Here is a 13869-nt window from a genome sequence, read left to right on the forward strand (position 1 = left end):
TTGTGATATTTTAAGTTGTAAACAACTCTTTCAAACCAGGAAAGAGAGAAAGAGAGCATGAGCAAGCACGATTGTGTGTGTGTTGATATGAACAAACGTATGCAAGAGTTTTTCATCAGGGATTTCTCAATGCATTATAATGCAAATTGCATTTTTAAACCAGCCAAACTATTGATGGCTTTATTGAATGGAATAATTTATTTCATAAGTATTTTAGTCAGATGACATTTCATCATCAAACAACAGTAAACACAATAGCCATTTCCCATAAGACTATTCTCTTGAGCCAAGGGCTTAAAAAAGAAAATAAAACTTGCCTTGTTCCAAACACAGCATTGTACTAAACAGTTGTTTATTTCACTAGAAAAGAAAAGAGTTCTGCCAGCCAGACGTGGTGGACCAGAAAAACATGCCGCTATGTCAGATCATCCCAAGAAATCTCCATTTTTTTCTTCCTTTCCTAATAATGTTTGACAAGTAGAGATGAATTTTTAAAATCCAAGTCTCTTTTATGCCATTCATTGGGATAATACTATAAAATCTCTCCTCGGGTACTCAGAGTATTACAACATCAATGACCTGTCAGCAGCTGCATACAGTTTTCTTTTTAAGACTGTGTAAAGCTATGGTTAAATTCTAATTTTCTAAAATAGGTTTAAGTATGGGGCGAGCCAAAATTAGGTGCACTTTTCTTGCTAGAAATCAGACCACAAATTGCACATTGTACTTACAAAGATGATTAAGGCGGTCCAGCCGCACACCAGCAGTTCAGCAGATTAATTGGAGCATGCAGATTTGTGTAAAAACATATGTTGGGACTGGTGAAACCTGTTTTTTTTTTTTTAATGCTGTTCGAAAGTTTTTTTATATTTTTATTTCAAGTTCCACTGTATAATTTGTACATTATCTAATTCTCCCCTAAAAGTCTCAAATTCATATATGCCAGGGGTCCAATATTTAGGCGTTTTTGTCAAAATGGAAATGCCTTATTGGTATCTTTCTCCCAATTAGCTGGTGGCAACCTTTTTCACTTAGTAAACCTCAAAGTGTTCATTATTTTAAAATTGTTGCATGATGAAACCAGAGCGACTTGTTTAAACAAGGCATAGACTTGGGAGCCAAATGGAGCTGGAGCCTTTGAGCCCTGATTCACAAGGACATATAGTGAGCACTTGGGAAATATAAGTTGGAATTTGCTGGAAAATGTGAATTAAGAATAACTTTCAAAGACTTGAGATCAAGTATGCAAAGTGCCTGGCAGAGTGCCTGGTGCTTAGCGGAGAGCTCAGTGTAGCGTGGGGAGGAGGGTGGAAGTGGTGGCTGAGGCGGCCCAGTGGAGGATGATCGTGGTAGCTCTGTTGTGTGGTGGGATTGAACTTGGACATCTACGCAGTTAAGTCACTTATTTCAGGGGGAAAAAATCAGAGTCTAGCAAGTGGTACTTACTTAAAGCAGCTGTGAAGAGCTTCACATGTAGTAAATTTCTTGCCGTGTTCCTAAGATGCAGTGATCACTGCAAGGCTCAACAAACACTGGTCTTGGTGCCCTTATATGCTTAAGACTATGTCTGCTCTAAAGTTTTCTGTTGCTTTTATTATATTTACTTTTCAGCAGTGAAAAAGAATCTCTCATTCTGTGGCTAAAATCCCAGTCTCTCATGAAGTTTGTTATTGTTGGAATTTAGCTGGATCTCATCTTAAACAATGCTTAAATCTTGAGTTATCCAGTCTCAGCTTTCCCTTTGGTTCTGTTTGGTAAGTAAATCCCTCCTTTGTTTCTCAGTTTCTTCACATACTGGGTCTGTCTCCTCCCCTCTGCTATTTTTCCCTGCAGTCCCATAAACATAATTGTTGCACCATGGAGACTCTTGTAGAAATAGGCTAGAGTTCCCGTAGACACCATTTTCAAGATAGTTCCATGCGTCTTTCTTGGTACTGCAAGTGGGTGACTTCCCCCCCAAGTGAAACCAGCAAGTACTGCTAAGTGCTGTTTTATTTGGACTGTCAGGAGATTGGGTTATCTTTCTGAATGATCTTTGGGATTGAGTCCAGGTGTCAGAGTACCATCCTGTAAAGTCTAGTTTGCTTGCACATATTCACCAAAAGGGGCCTCTGTGATTCTTTCCTTTGTATATTTCTGAGACTGGATTAACATTACATGGAGCAAGTTCCAGGTCATTGATCCAGCCAAAGGAAAATACCTGTTAAGTCAATCACAGAACAGCTCAGGCTGTTCTCATATACTTGGGCTCCCAACATAGCAAAATTATAATTGTAGCAATTTTGCCAAAAAGAGGTACTGGGAAGTGATGACCACTAATTTTAGCAATTTTTCTGATGTTCTTCTGGATCCTGCTGTTAACTAAAGAGAAGAGTTTGACGGGCCATACACTTGGACTAACTAGGCTTCAGTTGTTCATCTGAAAAAAAGCTGGATGACCATTAATATTTTGAGAGTGTATGACTTACTAACCTACTATAGTAACTGAGTAATTACTGAGCAGCCATTATAGAAGGGGAAACAGCCCAGAACACTTATGAGGCAGGTGAGTACAAGTGATACTGATACACACACACACACACACACACACACATATGTATATACACTTTATGCGAAGAGTTGACTCATTAGAAAAGACTCTGATGCTGGGAGGGATTGGGGGCAGGAGGAGAAGAGGACGACAGAGGATGAGATGGCTGGATGGCATCACTGACTCGATGGACGTGAGTCTGACTGAACTCCGGGAGTTGGTGATGGACAGGGAGGCCTGGCGTGCTGAGATTCATGGGATTGCAAAGAGTCAGACACGACTGAGCAACTGAACTGAACTGATATATACTTTAGTTCAAAAAAGAGTCACTGATCATAGCCTGAGCTGGTGATTGGACTTGGTGATTGGGCTTTTTGCACATTGTAGTTTGATAACTGTCTCTCCTGTGACTTTCTCTATGAAACTGTTCCCATTACTGTGTGCAGATAGCTAATTGGAAGTCAAGCACCTCGCAGGAGCTCAAATACTTTTTGCAGAAAGAATCAGTAATAATTCTTGAACCCAGGATTTATTATAATTGAGAAACTGTTTTCCCAAAGTTTAATTTAACCCTTCATTTGTTAGTTTGACTCACTTTTATACCAGATAAACAGCTGAATCCATACTGCTCATAGTGGTTGTACAAACACCTGAAAGACCTTTTATAGTATTGGCTAATATTTTAATAATTTCACCTAAAACTTGATTAAACTGGGATCAACAAGTTACACTAGACATGGGGATTATAATGTATTTTGGTCTAATACAAAGCTTATTGGGCTTCCCAGGTGGCACAGTGGTAAAGAATCCGCCTGCCAATGCAGGAGACGCAGAAGACAGGGTTCGATCCCTGGGTCCAGAAGATTTCCTAGCAGAGGGCATGGCAACCCATTCCAATATTCTTGCCTGGAGAATCCCATGGACAGAGGAACCTGTCAGGCTACAGTCCAGGGGGTTGCAAACAGTCAGATATAACTGAAGGACTAAGCATACACACACACAAAGTTTATTAATCCTAACTTCCCATAGATTCCAGAGTTTAAATTCTGACAATGTTCATCAAGTAAGAGAACATGAAGAAGAACCAAATAAGGAATATTTCTAAATTAGCATGCATGTCCTTAATATAAAATTCATCTCATTTTTAATTTGAGTTCAAGGCAACAAAGCCAGAAATACATATTTTTAAAGTAACTTTTTATTCCTTTAGTTAAAATCTCAGTTCTCAGTCCTGTGTGAATGAATGGTACAGATTGGGTTACATTCTTTATCTCCTCCTAACTCTGCTTAACAATACTACTACTTATCTTTTTGTTTTTTAATTATTTTTATAAACTGTAGTATTTCTGAAATTGTGCTAGATGTATACACATTTCACAGTTGTAGATGTTTGTCCACGGTGTGTTTGATACACTCCTCCTTGTTGGACCCATCATCTCATTGTAACAGCCCTTCATTTTTATTCTGTCAGTGTTCAAATCTTTTTGTCTGTGTCTTTCTGATTGGGTTTACGGACACAGCTCCCAGAAGGTCAGTGTTTTGTGTGTATGAGACCCTATGTGTGTGCTCAGTCACTTCACTCATGTCCGACCCTTTGTGACCCCGTGGACTGTGGCCTGCCAGGCTCCTCTGTCCATGGGATTCTCCAGGCAAGAATACTGGAGTAGGTTACCATGCCCTCCTCCACATGATCTTCCTGTCCCAGGGGATCAAACCCACATCTCCTGTATCTCCTGCGTTGCAGGTGGATTCTTTACTGCTGAGCCACCAGGGAAGCCCAGGAGATCCTATTAGACCCTGGTATATAAGTTACTTGGGCTCCCCTGGTGGCTCAGATGGTAAAGAATCTCCCTGCAGTGCTACCCATTCTAGTATTCTGGAGAATTCCATGGAACTACCATACAGACACAAAGAATGGGACACTAGTGAGCAACTTTTACTTTTTTTTTTCATATAAGCCACTCATACATTACCTGCCACCCACCCTACCTCTAAGCTGCTCTCGTACTCTTCCCGCTGTCTCTCATCTGCACTTGGGGTCTCTACTTCCCCACATCTCTGCAGTCTTTCAACAACAGCTGGGACTCAGCAGCTGCTCACCAGACACAGCAAAGGTGAACACCCTGACCACTTTTCTCTCTTTAACACTGTTAAGCCCACCCCTTGACTTTCTGATCCCACGCTTTCCTGATTCTCCTTCAACCCTGTTAGTACCTCTCTAACAGGATCTGTACAACTTTCTTGGCTGGTTCCCCTTCCTCCACAGCTCCTGACATTCTCAGTCCCCCATTTCCATCCTCAAACCCCCTCTCTCTCTTTACTCGCTTAGCCAAATCTTGTCTGCACGTCTGTCTTCCAAATTTGTACCATCCATTTAGATCATCTCCTTAAGTTCCATTCTTTTAATTGCCTACTGCACTGATTTTCAAACTGAGTCCTAGGGAGGCTCCTTTGTACCAGACACAAATGCTTGTATTCTTATCCTTGCCCTGTCCATACCCTTCCTTCTCAATCTCACATTCTTCTCTCAGCCTTAAAAACCAAGTAGAAATTTCAACTCTTTAGTGAAATCTCCCTCACCGTCACTCCTCTACCTCCCCCTCAACACCACTGAACTGTGGTCGCTTTTCAGAAATTACAGCTCAGTAATTAGTAACTAAACTTTCATATTCTGAACTCACATTTTCATTTCCATCAGCAAGGATACTAGATATTTTTACCTTCGAAGCCCCTTACCATTTTACCTCCCTACAATCACTTGTACATAACATTTAAAATTACTCAGTCTTTTGTTATTTAAATATCCTCTCTCATTAGATCCAGAACTATCTTAAGATTATAATATATTTAACTTCCCAAAATCTATTAGGTTAATTAATATTAAATAACAATATGTTCTTAATCATAATAACATTGTGATCATATACATATTTATGCATTTTATTAATTCTGAAGCAGAGTTTGATTGTAGTATAATCAGTTTTATCACTTAAGAATTGACTTCTATCTGTAATGAAAAATATTAAGAGTCTTTGTGTTTTAATTTCATTCCTAATGTATAGCTACTAGGAATCATAGCCAAAGACCAAAATCAGGTAATGTGTACAATTAAATAGGAAGGTGATTATATTTATACTTTTTGATAGGAATTATGCAACTTACAGTTGTAAAATTGGAATAAGGCCAATATATTTTTACTTACCTAAAAGGTAAAATACTCACATTTAAAAAGAAATATAATTCTCGTTGATGTATAACAAAACCACAAAGTTCTGTAAAGCAATTATCCTTCAATTTAAAAAAAATTTTAAGATAATTATATTTTTTAAAAAAACCAAATGAGTAGCTTGAAATCAGGCATAATTTGTTTTAATTTTTAAAACTCTAATTAGCACATCCTGACAGATAAAAATTAATGTTACCTTCCGATGTTTTAGGATGCCTGACAAAAATCCCATTTTATAGGATTGAAAGGTTTGCCTGTGTGTACAACGTGAGAAGTAGCTTGTCAGAAGTGATGACATCAAATGTAAAATATCTCAATTAGTCTCAAAACAAAATTATTACTTAAATGTATTTTAATAGTCCTTAGCAATCATATCAAATTCGTAACACTTAAATAGTCTCTGAATAATAATAATGAATCCTTTGATCTCTCTACACAAGATGTAAACTGTAAAGATTCACATTTTATTCTAACCCAACTGGAAGAGTAATAAATGTAAGTGGGAACATAGGATAAAGTGGTTCAACAGAACTTTCCAAGTTCCCTCTGTCCTCCCTGGATTCCAAGTCAGCAGATTGCAGTCCTAAGGTCAGTGTCTTCCAATAAGCTGAGGACTCGCTCAGCTTCCCTAAATACAACATCCTCCTAATCAGCATTTCCTTGAAAGCATAAAGCACTGTGTAAATGTGAATTGATGCTGTTTCCTCCTGCCTGGAAAAAGAAAGCGGGGCTGGGGGGGGGGGGGGGGGGGGGGATGTCTTCACAGCTTAGTTATTTGCTCCTTTAATCAAGATTTCTCCTCCTTTAAGCCTTATCTAGATTAGTGAAGTAAAGCAATCTGCTTTTCCTCATGTTTCCTAAAATAAAAAGACTGAAGTGTCCTCCAGACTGACTGTCCCCAGTGCCTCAAGGCCTTAAACAATTACTATCATTTAACTTTGGGTAGTTGATATACTGTTACCCAAAGAAATTGACCCTACCAACAAACAAAATTGCAAACCATTTTCTTGAGCTGATGTTCAATACTTTCAGTTCAGTTCAGTCACTCAGTCACGCCCAACACTTTGAGAGCCCATGGACTGCAGATCGGCAGACTTCCCTATCCATCACCAACTCCTGGAGCTTCCTCAAACTCAAGTCCATCGAGTTGGTGATGCCATCCAACCATCTCATTCTCTGCCGTCCTCTTCTCCTCCAACCTTCAATCTTTCCCAGCATCAGGGTCTTTTCACTTGAGCCACACTTCACATCAGGTGGCCAAAGTATTAAAGTTTCAGCTTCAGCATCAGTCCTTCCAATGAATATTCAGGAGTGATCTCCTTTAGGATGGACTGGTTGGATCTCCTTGCAGTCCAAGGGACTCTCAAGAGTCTTCTCCAACACCACAGTTCAAAACCTCAATTCTTTGGCACTCAGCTTTCTTTAGGTCCAACTCTCACATCCATACATGACCACTGGAAAAACCATAGCTTTGACTAGATGGACCTTTGTTGGCAAAGTAATGTCTCTGCTTTTTAATATGCTGTCTAGGCTGGTCATGGAGTTTCTTCCAAGGAGCAAGCATCATTTAATTTCATGGCTGCAGTCACCATCAGAAATGATTTTGGAGCCCAGAAAAATAAAGTGTCTCACTGTTTCCATTGTTTCCTCATCTATTTGCCATGAAGTGATGGGACCAGATGCCATGATCTTCGTTTTCTGAATGTTGAGCTTTAAGCCAACTTTTTCACTCTCCTCTTTCACTTTCATCAAGAGGCTCTTTAGTTCTTCTTCACTTTCTGCCATAAGGGTGGTGTCATCTCCGTGTCTGAGGTTATTGAAATTTCTCCCAACAATCTTGATTCCAGCTTGTGCTTCATCCAGCCCAGTGTTTCTCATGATGTACTCTGCATATAAGTTAAATAAGCAGGGTGACAATATACAGCCTTGATGTACTCCTTTCCCGATTTGGAACCAGTCTATTGTTCCATGTCCTGTTCTAACTGTTGCTTCCTGACCTGCATATAGGTTTCTCAAGAGGCAGATCAGGTGGTCTGGTATTCCCATCTCTTTAAGAATTTTCCACAGTTTGTTGTGATCCAAACAGTCAAAGGCTTTGGGATAGTCAATAGAGCAGAAGTAGATGTTTTTCTGGAACTCTCTTGCTTTTTCAGTGAACTCTCTTGCTTTTTCAGTGATCCAGTGGATGTTGGCAATTTGATCTCTGGTTCCTCTGCCTTTTCTAAAACCAGCTTGAACATCTGGAAGTTCACGGTTCACATGCTGAAGCCTGGCTTGGAGAATTTTGAGCATTACTTTGTTAGTGTGTAAGATGAGTGCAATTGTGTGGTAGTTTGAGCATTCTTTGGCATTGCCTTTCTTTGGGATTGGAATGAAAACTGACCTTTTCCAGTCCTGTGGCCACTGCTGAGTTTTCCAAATTTGCTGGCATATTGAGTGCAGCACTTTCACAGCATCATCTTTTAGGATTTGAAATAGCTCAACTGGAATTCCATCACTTCCACTAGCTTTGTTCATAGTGATGCTTCCTAAAGCCCACCTGACTTTGCATTCCAGGATGTCTGGCTCTATGTGAGTGATCGCACCATAGTGGTTATCTGGGTCATGATGATCTTTTTTGTATAGTTCTTCTGTGTGTTCTTGCCACCTCTTCTTATCTTCTCCTTCTGTTAGGTCCATGCCATTTCTGTCCTTTATTGTGCCCATCTTTGCCTGAAATGTTCCCTTGGTATCTCTGATTTTCTTGAAGAGATCTCTAGTCTTTCCCATTCTATTGTTTTCCTCTGTTTCTTTGCACTGATCACTGAGAAAGGCTTTCTTATCTCTCCTTGCTGTTCTTTGGAACTCTGCTTTCAAATGGGTATTAATCTTTACTTTTCTCCTTTGCCTTTCACTTCTCTTCTTTTCTCAGTTCAAAAGCATCAATTTTTCGGCCCTCAGCCTTCTTTATGGTCCAACTCTCATATCCATACCTGAGGACTGGAAAAACAATAGCTTTGACTATATGGACCTTTGTTGGAAAAATAATGTCTCTGCTTTTTAATACACTGTGTAGGTTTGTCATAGCTTTTCTTCCAAGGAACAAGCGTCTTTTAATTTCATGGCTGCAGTCACCATCTGCAGTGATTTTGGAGCTCAAGAAAATAAAGTGTCTCACTGTTTCCATTGTTTCCCCATCTATTTGCCATGAGGTAATGGGACTGGATCCCACGATCTTAGTTTTTTGAGTGTTGAGTTTTATGCCAGCTTTTTCACTCTCCTCTTTCACCTTCATCAAGAGGCTCTTTAGTTCCTCTTTCTGTCATAAGAGTGGTGTCATCTGCATATCTGAGGTTATCTAAATCTTCTGTGACCTTTTCTACTTGTCATGGTATGTGTTTGAAATTTCTAAGTGGTAAATCTAAGCAAAATGAAGAGGCAAAATGAGAACGTTGGCTGTTAAAATATTACAGTATAATATACTTGCAGAATGAATGTCATTATTTCTAACAAATAAGCGAGATTCAATCAAAGAACAAATCTCTTGTTAACTATCTCTCAGTTAAATTAAAACAAAGTCTGTATTTCTCACTAGGAGTCTAACATTAGGCTTCCTCTTAAAATTATGCCCCAAATGTGATATCCTTCTTTCTTGGGAAAGTTATTTCTGTCTTCTGACATCTCCTATCTTGTGCTGGAGAGCTTGAGAGCAGTATCTGACCACCTGTAGGTATTAGAGTGAAGAGTTTTCAGCCTATGACGTGGGGACTGTTAGTCCTACCAGAGAAAGACCCAGTCTAGAACCAGTGTATAATCTTGGGTGAGATCAAAGAATTATTTCAAATGGTGACTGTAATCTGTTTCTGTAAGGCCAGCGCTTGGTCTGTAAATAAGCCTGAAGGGTGTTATCAATGTGTCAGGATCTCTGAGTGATTGATCTGTGTTGGGTAGATCATGAAAATAGACAGAAAACACAGGGGTTGCTTCCCTGTGGAAATCGTGGTGGTAAATTGCCATATGTGTCCCTGTTAGACGCCTAGCTGATCTGATTAGGGACATAACAGCTTTACAGACGGGACTTTGGGACTCTTAAGACCTTCCATGTCTTTCTGTGAAGTTCAAATAAAACTGCCCCTTGCTTTTCAGTCTCAAGCACAGACTTTGGCAGTAATCAGGACTGTTGCCAGCCATCTTTCCCAATCTTACATTCTAAATACCTCCTTCCCAGAGCCGTTATCACTCAGAAGTATGGCTAGAGGTGGATTTGTATTCACCCAAATGGTAAGGAGGGCCTTCCTTAGAGGCTCAGATGGTAACGAATCTGCCTGCAATACAAGAGACCTGGGTTCAGTCCCTGGGTTGGGAAGATCCTCTGGAGAAGGGAATGGCTACCCACTCCAGTATTCTTGCCTGGAGAATTCCATGGACAGAGGTGGGCTACAGTCCATGGGCTCGCAAAGAGTCAGACAGGACTGAGCAACTAGCACTTCTTTTTTTTTTCCCACAAAAGGTGAGGAGGGAGTACTAGTGTGGTACTGTTCCTTACCACAGAGGCTGAGGTGACAAATCCAAACTAAAAGAGAGAAGTTTCTGTCTCATTTTCCTGTAAAAGTATCCCAGCAAAAATTTGCTCAAAGAAAAGGTAGGAAGCGTGAAAAGCAGTAGCTTTAACTTCCCCTTTACCGTGCCAGTCAACACCAATGGCTGTCCTGCTTTGGGAAGTAGGAAAGCTTACCAAGGCAAATGACCTAAGTAAATCAAATGTTGATAATAGCACTGGTTTTGAAACTATTGAGCCCATTCTTTGTATGCCATTAGATTCAAGATCTAGACTACACCTAAGCAAAAGAGCTGTGCAAAGACCCTCTGTGTAACTTTTCTACCTTTCTTTCATTAATTCAGCCAGTATTTATTCAACATCTGCTGTGTGCCCTATGGGCTTCCCAGATAGCGCTAGTGGTAAAGAATCCGCCTACCAATGCAAGAGTTACAAGAGACACAGGTTCAATCCCTGGGTCGGGAAGATCCCCTGGAATAGGGAATGGCAACCCACTCTAGTACTCTTGCCTGGAAAATTCCACGGATGGAGGAGCCTGGCAGGCTACAGTCCATGGGGCCGCAAAGGGTCAGACACGACAGAGAACACACACAGGCACACACACACATGTGCCTTGTACCACCAGATGCCAAATAATGGTAAAGTAGACAGGACATTGCTTTTATGGAATATATGTCTATAAGGGAGGTAAACATTAAACAAAAATAAATATGTAATTGTTACATCTCTCAAACTTAGAGTTTGGCAATGAGAAACCAGTTCATTTTGCTTCTGAATCCTTTAAAATCATAAATTTCATAAATCAAGATAAATTCCATGAATACAAGTAAGTTTTATAATGAAATATTTTGTATGTTTTATAATGACATATGTCTGCAGTCATAATACTGAAAAATAAATGGTAAGCCTAGATATTGTTTGTGCAAGGTATCAGACCTAATATTAAGCATTTTCATTATTTATTATTGGATGAGAATTTGTACTTAACCAGCTGCCATAACGGGTAGGTCATATTTGTCTTCCCTTTTCCTTCAACAAATATTTTTTTTAAATAGTGATAATGGATCTATTCTTGGCCTTCTTTATAATGGAGTGGGGGTAGAGTTTTCTCTGTCTTTGACATTAAATGTTACTGGTCTGACAAGGACTTCAGCTACATCAACAACCAGACAAAAAAAGTAAGGTCTTTGGCAAGCACGAGGCACTCACAGATTACTTCAAATATCATCTTGCATTGGCCTTAGCATGGCCTGTTAGTTCAAGCCCTAAAAATAAACACCTATTAATCAGCTAATGGCAACATGGATGTACCAGCTCTCTGACTGTGGGGACCTCAGTCTAACCTCATTCAATAGCTTGTCTTATGTCACCCAGGATGAGGTAGTTTGCAGCCAGGAATGCCTCTAAAAGAAGACAGTCAAAAGCTGAACTAAATGTTTAAAATAACCTCTGTAACTCCTCTCCACACTGACAGATTGCTTTCAACTCGAATGGAGTCAAACCACAGCACCAGCCCCAGTGGCCTTCCTGGGGCCAACTCAGAGCCGCAGTGTTTGTCAAGTAAAACTGCAGGTTTGGCGGAGCTCTCTCTCCCTTGTCTTGCTTTTAATCAAAAAACAACCAAGGAGAACTCACTCCTGGAAGTCCTTATCTTCATAAAATGTGGCTAATGACTCCTGTTAAGTTCAATAAGGTTGCTGTGTAAGTCACTAAGGAAACTGTTGGCCAGTCACCTCCTGCCCGCAGACCTCTCAAAGAATACAAGCTGGAGGGACCCCCGCGGAGCTGGGCTGTGACTGTTTATATACATGTACTTTGTCGCAGCGACAGTGGAAAGCTGAGCCCTCAATATAGCTTTCAGTTTCTTGTTTTTGCTGTGTGTGTGTGTTTTTTTTTTTTTTTTTTGGAATGGCAGTCTTTTTTCTGTATGTAGTGGAAATGGGGGGAGGGAGAGAGATTTGTTTTAATGTATACTTTTCTCTAATGTGTTTACCCCCAAATAAGTGACTGTAGTAGATACTTTGGCCCCACACAAAGTAAATATTTAGCTCACAAATTCCATACAGAAACATGGCCCCGGGTATTTGGGTTTCATAAAAGAGGATTAGCCTGGGGCAAAGGGCTGGTGTGCCTGCTGCATGGGATCCGGAGGAACGGGCCCTCCACTCGTGTGCCACCCGTTTGGCCCTCAGCAGCCTCACTCCCACCCCACTTTTCCAACTGTGTCTTCTGCCAGGCCCATGATCTTTGTTGATCCTGAACTTTTCTGAGCTGCCTCTGAAGCTCCCAGGCTTTTGCTCATCACCGTGTCTGTGCTTCTCCCTCCACCAGAAGCACCCTCCCTGCCTTACCACTGAGCAAACCTGACCTCAAGACTCCAAGGTCACCTTACTTCTGCTCGGAGCCTTCCCTCCCCTTGTCGGGGCCACCTCAGGGCCTTCTGCACAGTTCTCGTGCAGCCTGTCCTCCAGATCTATCTCCTCCGTTGTTCATTTGCTCAGTCATGTCCGACTCTTTGCAACCCCATGAACTGCAGCACGCCAGGCTTCCCTACCCTCCACTGTCTCCCAGAGTCTGCCCAAATTCATGTCCATTGAGTCAGTGATGCCACCCAACCATCTCATCCTCTGTCGTCCCCTTCTCCTCCTGCCTTCCATCTTTCCCAGCATCAGGGTCTTTTCTAACGAGTCAGCTCTTCGCATCAGGTGGCCAAAGTATTGGAGCTTCAACATCAGTCCTTCCAATGAAGATTCAGGACTGATTTCCTTTAAGATTGAGTGGTTTGATCTCCTTGCAGTCCAAGTGACTCTTAAGGGTCTTCTCCAACACCACTGCCTTTTAACCTACTTGTCTGCCTTATTCCTAAAAGCCCCTGGAAGACAGGGATGGTATCAAGTATTCTTTGAATCTAGGAGACTTGAATCTTAAATGGGTACACTGGGCCTCACGTTTACTAGAATGCTTCCTCTAGATGTATTTAAAAGGGGATCAATCAGAAGAATGATTCACAAAGCCCAGCCCTGAAGAATGACTCAAAACTTTCAGAAGGACAGATAAGATATTTTCCACCATGCAGACCTTCAGCACAACCTGCATCCTGCCCAGGGGAGCCTGCTGGCTGTGTCTAGATTTAAGGTCTATTTCTAGGTGACATCAGTTCAATTTGCCTCCTGTGCGTCTGTCTGCTCTGGGCAGTCAGGTGTCTCCTGCCCACCTCACCGCCCTGTTGGTAACTGTCTTCTGGAGTTGGGCCAGTGTGCCTTTTCACTCCCTTAACACAGTTGCCCTTATCACTTGGAAACGTCCCTGCCTCGGTGCTTCATTGTATGGATCTGGTGTTAAATCAGTAATGCAGTTAAAAATAAAATCAAGTAGTATCATAATGGGCTTAAATTTAAAATTTTGTTAACTATACAGTTGACCTTCGAAGTTCAGTTTAACCATAAAATGCATTCTTTGTTTCCCAAGCTCAATTTTCTATTTCTAATCAACATTCAGAAAACGAAGATCATGGCATCCGGTCCCATCACTTCATGGGAAATAGATGGGGAAACAGTGGAAACAGTGTCAGACTAT

General features: G+C 40.9%; 1 protein-coding gene across 4 annotated transcripts in view; it reads left to right on the forward strand.

Annotated features, from left to right (window-relative positions):
* CDIN1 (CDAN1 interacting nuclease 1) overlaps positions 1-13869 on the forward strand; it is a 234352-nt gene that overhangs the window by 201171 nt on the left and 19312 nt on the right. The gene's annotated exons all lie outside the window — the stretch shown is intronic.

The sequence above is a fragment of the Bos indicus genome, chromosome 10 (genome assembly GCF_029378745.1).
Source record: "Bos indicus isolate NIAB-ARS_2022 breed Sahiwal x Tharparkar chromosome 10, NIAB-ARS_B.indTharparkar_mat_pri_1.0, whole genome shotgun sequence".
NCBI lineage: Eukaryota > Metazoa > Chordata > Mammalia > Artiodactyla > Bovidae > Bos > Bos indicus.